The 7,365-nt window shown below is 46.9% G+C and overlaps 1 protein-coding gene across 3 annotated transcripts in view; it reads right to left on the bottom strand.

Moving 5' to 3' along the window:
- Positions 1–6,285, bottom strand: part of LOC125311180 — an 86,958-nt gene extending 80,673 nt beyond the window's left edge. For all 3 annotated transcript variants that reach the window (XM_048268974.1, XM_048268975.1, XM_048268978.1), the window contains exon 1: positions 6,020–6,285. The gene's annotated coding sequence lies outside the window, so the exon portion shown is untranslated. The remainder of the gene's footprint in view (positions 1–6,019) is intronic.
- Positions 6,286–7,365: the final 1,080 nt, after the last annotated feature.

Here is a 7,365-nt window from a genome sequence, read left to right as displayed (position 1 = left end):
TACTTTTCGAGTCAGCCGATTAAAAAAACTGAATTCTAGAAAAAGGTTGTCGATTTAAGGCCTTAAGCCAATCAGATTAAAACCCCTCACATGCATGGCCGCAATGCGGCACGTTGATTGACTGGTTTAGTACGATCCGCCACGTTAGCCACACATGAAACGGACAGTTAGAAGACTGTGGGGAGAAATGTGCTGAATTTAGTCAAAAATATACTGGATTAGAATTGCTGGCAGCACCTTCAAGCAGTCAGTAACACACACAAAAACATGGTTCGCAATGCACTTCTCATTTGAGCTGGGCTGGGCTGCCTTGCCTTGCCTGACTCTTGTCAGTGTACACGCACAGACGAGGGTGTCTCTGGAAATCCTGTTGTGTTCTGGCCCGCACTCTGGCATTCTGTCATCAGTCTTAAACTCACCACCCTAAAATAAGTGCTGTATACCATACAGGAGGAATTTCTAATAGTTCAAAACCCCGCCACCCACCCATCGCTCCGTGCCATGCGCCCCGGCACCCCCACCCGCTCCGCTCTCGAAAGGAAACCAGCATGCTTTGCGGAATTCAGTCGCCCACACACTTTTTCAGGACACTTGATTCCAATTAGATATTTTCTTTTCTTTCTTGTTCTGGCCTGTCTGCGTCTCTTTGCTTTTCTTCTCCCTCCCTCCCTCCCTCCCTCTAACTTCCTCCTCCCCAAATCTCTCACTCTCTCTCGGCCCCCCCCCCCTGTCTCCTTCTCTTACATTCTATTGATGGCATTCTTATACAGTACTTATATGACAGTATGGCTTACGAGTCGACATACCTTTTTTCTAACTTGCAATTTCTTACTAACATGCACATGTTTATACACACACACACACACACACACACACACACACACACACACACACACACACAGCACACACACACATACACATACACACACACACACACACACACACACACACACACACACACACATACTGTACACACACACACACACACACACACACACACACACACATACTGTACACACACACACACACACACATACACACACACACACATGCACATACACACAAAACACAAATCATAATACACACATTCATCCACTTACCAACAATGCCAGGCAGACAAACCTCCAGTAAAAAACATAGACAAGTTTATAAAGTACCATTAACTATTGTCAAAACAAAATAAACCTCTCATACAGTACATGACCACCCCAGTGGCTCCATGAAATCAAACAGACAAAAACACTTTCACATGGGTAACCCAAGCATGTACAGAGACCAAGCAACAAAATGACAACACCGAAACCAGGACTGTCATCTCTTTAGGAAAACAATTATCTCCTTGATAATAGCGGTTCTCCTTGGTTCCACAAACATTATTTATTAGCTCTAGGATAAAGTAAATCGGTTTCTGAGGTTGCATCTTTGAGGAGACTGCTTCCCACACATACTAATGACAGCCTTGCCTTTATGAAAAAAAACATAGCTAGCTTATAATTACACATGCAAAGTCTAATTATTGTAATTAAAGCATTCCATGTCTATTTTGTATTATATGTCTTTGTATTTGATTCACACAATGAATGGTGGGTTTTGTGTACATATAGTATTGAGGACTGGAATGAAATCTATCTACTGTATCCATCTATCCATCTATCCATCTGTCTGTCTGTCTGTCTGTCTGTCTGTTCGGTCGTTCGTTCATTCTGTCCCTGATCTGCTGTGAGACATGGTTCTGTCTGCTCCTGGATGTGAACGATTGGAAAAAAGTCTCTTGATTTACTTCCCAAACAGCATGGCCTGGGTGGTTTGGGAGGCAAATGGGAAAAGCAGGGATGGAGAAGCACAACTGCCAGTAATGCAGACAGACAGACAGACAGACATACAGACAGACAGGTCTTCTCCGCAGCCACACTGGGATGATAAGTCTCTCCCCTGGCTTTTCGCTCGTCTCTTTGCTTGGCCTATCCATCTACCCACCCAACCCTAATCGTCCTCTCTGTATTGCTACCGCCATTTCACCCTCAGGCTTTCCACTAACATAGAACAGATATGGAGGATGCTGTATGGGCCCGCCGGTGCAGTGCGGCACTGACATAGAACAGATATGGAGGATGCTGTATGGGCCCGCCGGTGCAGTGCGGCACTAACATAGAACAGATATGGAGGACGCTGTATGGGCCCGCCGGTGCAGTGCGGCACTAACATAGAACAGATATGGAGGACGCTGTATGGGCCCGCCGGTGCAGTGCGGCACTAACATAGAACAGATATGGAGGACGCTGTATGGGCCCGCCGGTGCAGTGCGGCTCTAAGTGAAGCTTTTTATTTTTCCTTTCCCCCCATTTCCGTGCCGACCGGAGAAGGGCAGAACGGCTTCAGGATCTTTGGGATGTCCTCAGTCTGTAATCATGATTATAGTATTACTAGAGAATTACTCCCATGATCATAATTATTAGTCTATTGTCAGCCATGCGTGGAGAGAGTATATTTAGGCATAATGGAAAGCGTGCGTCTCACTACATATTTTGATTCAATTTAATGGCACTGAGCTTTAACGATATTTGGCGGCTACTTTGGTTGATCAAATCCCCTTCCCCACACTGCCCAAGTCTGGAGTTTAGTGCCTATAAGTTTTAAAGTTTGGTTTTTACTGCTGTGCTATTGAACATCCAGTGAAACCACTGTCATTTGGGAAAACTTACAGTGATGATGGCAACAGCCACAATGTTTTTAGGGAATAAAACAAGGTAAGTAATTGTCAGATTGTTTGTGACCAATTTTTGATTTTCTTGAATCCTTTTAATGTAAGAAACACGTTGCATGCTTGCCACATCCTTTTCCAAACTCTACTGCATGAACATAGGGCTTGAAATGTAGTGACTTCTCAAATGTTGTTTTATTCCACTTGACAACAGACAGCTCTCTGGTTGATTGCAGCAAAGACTAAAGCATATTTGCATTGATGAGATAGAGATCTTCACATTTCTTGTGTAGATTATATGAGATTAAGTGACTGGAGCAGCTGGAGAGATATTGACCTCTAGCATCAGTAACATCTCTGGGGGATCAGTCAGTGTCAGTGTGAAACAGATGGGACTGAGAGCACACACACACACACACACACACACACACACACACACACACACACACATAAATATACACACACAGCTAACTTCTAACTCACTGTCACTCTCTGCTCCTCTCCCATCACCTAGTAATTGACTCACATTTCTTCTATCCAACTTGGCAAATTGCAGGTGTTTGTCAGAGCTGGCCAGCCTGGATAGACACATCAACACTAAGCACCGCACTAAACTCAGATTTACTGCTCGCGGCGCACCCCCCTCCAGAGATGTTCCGAGGCTGATCTGGCTCCAACCAGCCGCGGGGCCCCCTGCCGGTCTCATCTCCTTCCAGAAAGCTTCTCGCTTGCACACTCCTGGAAAAATGATGTGTGTGTGTGTGTGTGTTTGTGTGTGTGTGTGTGTATTTGTGTGTGCCATGTGCCGCAGCATCCTCATCCAGAAAAATAACAATCATAAGTCCAGTCCTCTCAGCTACCATCACCACCTCCTCCCCACCTTCCACTTCTAACCACCTCACACTCCACCCAAAACCCCCCACTCCCCACCCGGCCTCCAGCCATGCCGAGAAGTTACTGCTCACCTGAGACTGAGGCATCCATCACACATGAAGCGTGGAGCAGGCGTGTGTGGACAAACAGGACCCTCAGCCACAGGGAGAGAGAGAGAAAGAGAGAGAGAGAGAGAGAGAGAGCGATGGGGCCTCCCATAAGTCAGGAGACTCGTCATATATATCCAGCACGCCGCTCGGCAGCCCTGCTCCACACACACACACACACACACACACACACACACACACACACACACACACACACACACACACACACACACACACCTATCCAGCAGGCACTGAGGCACAGCCATAATGATAGGAGCAGATGGGCTGAGCTCCTCCAGTTACACGCACTCCTGCAGCAGAACATGGATCAGTGCTGGTCAGCGAAGCTGGGACTATTTTTAGAAACGTTTCTGATGTTCCTGATTCAGGAGGTAGGAGGAGAAAAAGTTCAGCGTTGTGTTTACCTTGTTCTGATAGGAATCTTTTTAGAAAATGTTCCGAACATAGGCAGCCAGAGAGGGAAAGAAACTGTGTGTCTACGATAAGGTCTAAGGAGTTTACATGGGCATGAATATGCCTTTAAGACAAGCCACTCCTCCACACAATCCCCCCTCTGTGACTCTGGCAATGAGATTTGTTCATGAAATGCTCAGCAAACATGTCTTGCATTCAGGACACTCTAGGAATGATAACTGATACAGCAATCTTTCATGTTATCATCTCATGGCAGACAGTGCTTGCGCTCCACTCTCCCTTCCCCATCGTCTGGCTGAACCTCACCCAGGACGATGTGTAAAAATCAGCTCAATGTCTTCACCTTCAGAGCCTACCATCGGTGGGCCATCCTGGAGACCTCCGAGACTAACCTTCGTTGGTCAAGGGAAGAGGCAGGGCCGCTTAGTGGGGAGGCCTGACCTTCCCCAGAGCATCAATCATTGAAGATGAGAGCAAGTGACACAAACACATCTATCCTCTGCCCCACCCCCACGCAAAAGGGCCATAGGGGAGGCCGTAATTGATGGGCCCTTGAGAAGGGCCGAGGCAAGGCCGGCTGCCACTATGGAGAGAGGCCTCCCAGAGCACACTTTAACGAGATTAGAGCGTTTAGAGCTCTGGCGTTGAAATTGGTCAGTACTCTGTGTTTGTCTCTTTCTCACTTTTTATTCCTTTCTCATACATGCATATCATCTCTCTCTCTCTCTCTCTCTCTCTCTCTCTCTCTCTCTCTCTCTACTCAAGTGTTTCTCTCTCTAACTTTTCATTCCACTCTGACACATACTCTCTCTCTCTCTTTATCTCTCCATCTCTATCTCTCTGACACATTTCCTTTCTTCCTCCTCTTCCTCTATCCATTCACATTGTTTAACTGTGAAGTCTGTGTTCACAATGTCCACATTATTCTGCCCTGGTCCACTCTCTTGGCTCTAAGGCACTCAAAGGCCTCAATATTCAGCGCCGTTTTTGTCAGCATGTTACAGCCTCGCTAAAACGACTGTATAAATTCATATTACGAAAGAATTATTCTGGTCTGTCTGGCAATTAAAGACACTCATGTGTGGCTTTCCAGGGCATCCGGCCAAGCTCTCGTCGGCACCAGGCCCAGCTCTGCTTCATTTCTGCGTACGCCTCCCTTTTGTCTCTCCAATAATACATTTTTATCAGAAGGGAATGTGCTACAAAGTCTCCAAAACTCCTCTCTTTCCACTGGAGTTTCCTGAAGCCCTCAGCATGACAGAGAGAGAGAGAGAGAGAGAGAGAGAGAGAGAGAGAGAGGGAGCAAAGGCTGCGAGCCCCTTTGTCTTTCCACGTTTGCCACACGGGCAAATCCAGTCAAGATGCTGCTGTCGTTGGTGCTTTTATTAGCCCATTAATCACAGCCCACGCAGACAACACAAACCCCCAGCGTGTCACTCCGAGACAATCCACTCATTTAACTCATACCACACACCAGCCCTTTGGTGTGAGAGAGTGTGTAAGTGAACGCTTTTTATTTCGTTGTCTTTTTTTTTCTTTTTTGAAAGGGATGTCGCCTGAGAGACTCGAATTCTCAATCCCGTCTGACTCATCTTTTCGCACTGCTCATCCAGCTTGTCTCCTTTCTCATTCTTTAGTAATGTGTCACAGCTTTTTGCTTTTGCATCGTACACTTTTAACAACAAGCCATCCTCTGCCTTCTAATTAACCCTATTTCTCATTTGAGCCCCAAAAGACCCGAAGCGTAAAAAAAACAAAACAGAGGGGATCGTGGAGAGAAAACCTTAGGCTGACGGACATCCAGTCAGACTTCTCTACACCTCGCTGGGACTCTGCCCCATTAGCGTTTAATTCCAGTGTTACTCTTTTTTCTCTCTGTTCTATTGCTCGGTCAGGGTCTTACCTCCCTGTAGGCTCTGGCAGCTGGACTTGGCGGGAGGCCAGCCAGAGAAGAGGGCTTCGCCACGGAGCCTTGTCCGCCGGGCCGAGCCGCAGACCACTTCAATCGCATTCCAGCGACCGTTTAACGCAGCCCAACAACTCACATTTACCCAGCTAGGTGCTGGATGTGGCCAGCCTGCGGCTCAAATGCTACACCGTGTGTGTGTGACTGAATAAGTGAGTGTATGTGTGTGTATGTGTGTTTGTATCTCTAAGTGTATGTGTGTGTGTGTGTGTGTGTGTGTGTGTGTGTGTGTGTGTGTGTGTGTGTGTATGTATCTCTGATTGTATGTGTGTGTGAGTGAGTGTGTGTGTGTGTGTGTGTGTGTGTGTGTGTGTGTGTGTGTGTGTGTGTGTGTCTGTGTGTGTGTGTGTGTGTGTTTGTGTGTGTGTGTATGTGTATGTGTAAGTGTAAGTGTGTTTGTGTGTGTGAAAGTGAGAAACTGTGCAGATGGAGACAACTGCTCTCTTATCCATCCTCACAGGGGGGCGTGTCTGTGAGGACACCCCCCTATCTCTCGCTCAACACACAGGGAAGTCTCTGGTCCTGCAGAGAGCTGCCAAGCGCAATAAAGTTCCACATTCAACAGACAGAGCCCATTTCTCTTAAAGAATACTTCAGCTTCACAAGCCCCCGTGGGAGCAGAGCCATGATATCAGACAGGGGCCTTTCCTCTTGTATGCGCTCTCATAAGTACTCTACGCATAAGACATTAACAATTTTATGTTTATGTGAAGTCAAATCTTCTGTATTAGCCAGACTGTCCAGATCCTGTCATGCAGATCCCCATAGAGACAGACCCAAGCTCTGAAGATAAGCGGGGGCCTGCTTTTGTGTTGCTGCAGAACTTGAAGTGAAGTGAGTTTCTCTCCCTGCGCTTCGGACCCATAATATGCAGTGACAGAGCAAATCCTGCCGAGGATGGGAACTGCACTCCGTTCGACTCCACGCTGCGCAGAAACCTCTGAGTTTAATCTGCAGATAATGCGCGTGTACAGTTCTTGAGACCGAGGCTCGTAGCCATTCTGTGCCAGCCTGTTGTTTTTTTTTCTCTTTATTATTATTGTTCTTTGCTTTGCCAATGCAAATCTCTGTGGAATCCTCGTGGCTACGAACCCTCAGCCGCACCACCACCATTGTGCTCCCGGATAAACTTTGAAAAGCAAAATAAGAAAGAAAAAAGAATCACTGTCTATTTCAGATCCAGCGCAACCTCTTATTTCCCCTTCACTGACTGGCCGCCATCTCTTACCATTGAAGACAAAAACGCCAAACGCATGCTGATCTATGGCCACACTATCTCCCTG

Source organism: Alosa alosa, chromosome 18 (assembly GCF_017589495.1).
Source record: "Alosa alosa isolate M-15738 ecotype Scorff River chromosome 18, AALO_Geno_1.1, whole genome shotgun sequence".
NCBI classification, from domain to species: domain Eukaryota; kingdom Metazoa; phylum Chordata; class Actinopteri; order Clupeiformes; family Clupeidae; genus Alosa; species Alosa alosa.
Note: the sequence above shows the minus strand (reverse complement) of the source record. Positions and strands in the feature narration are given on the sequence as shown.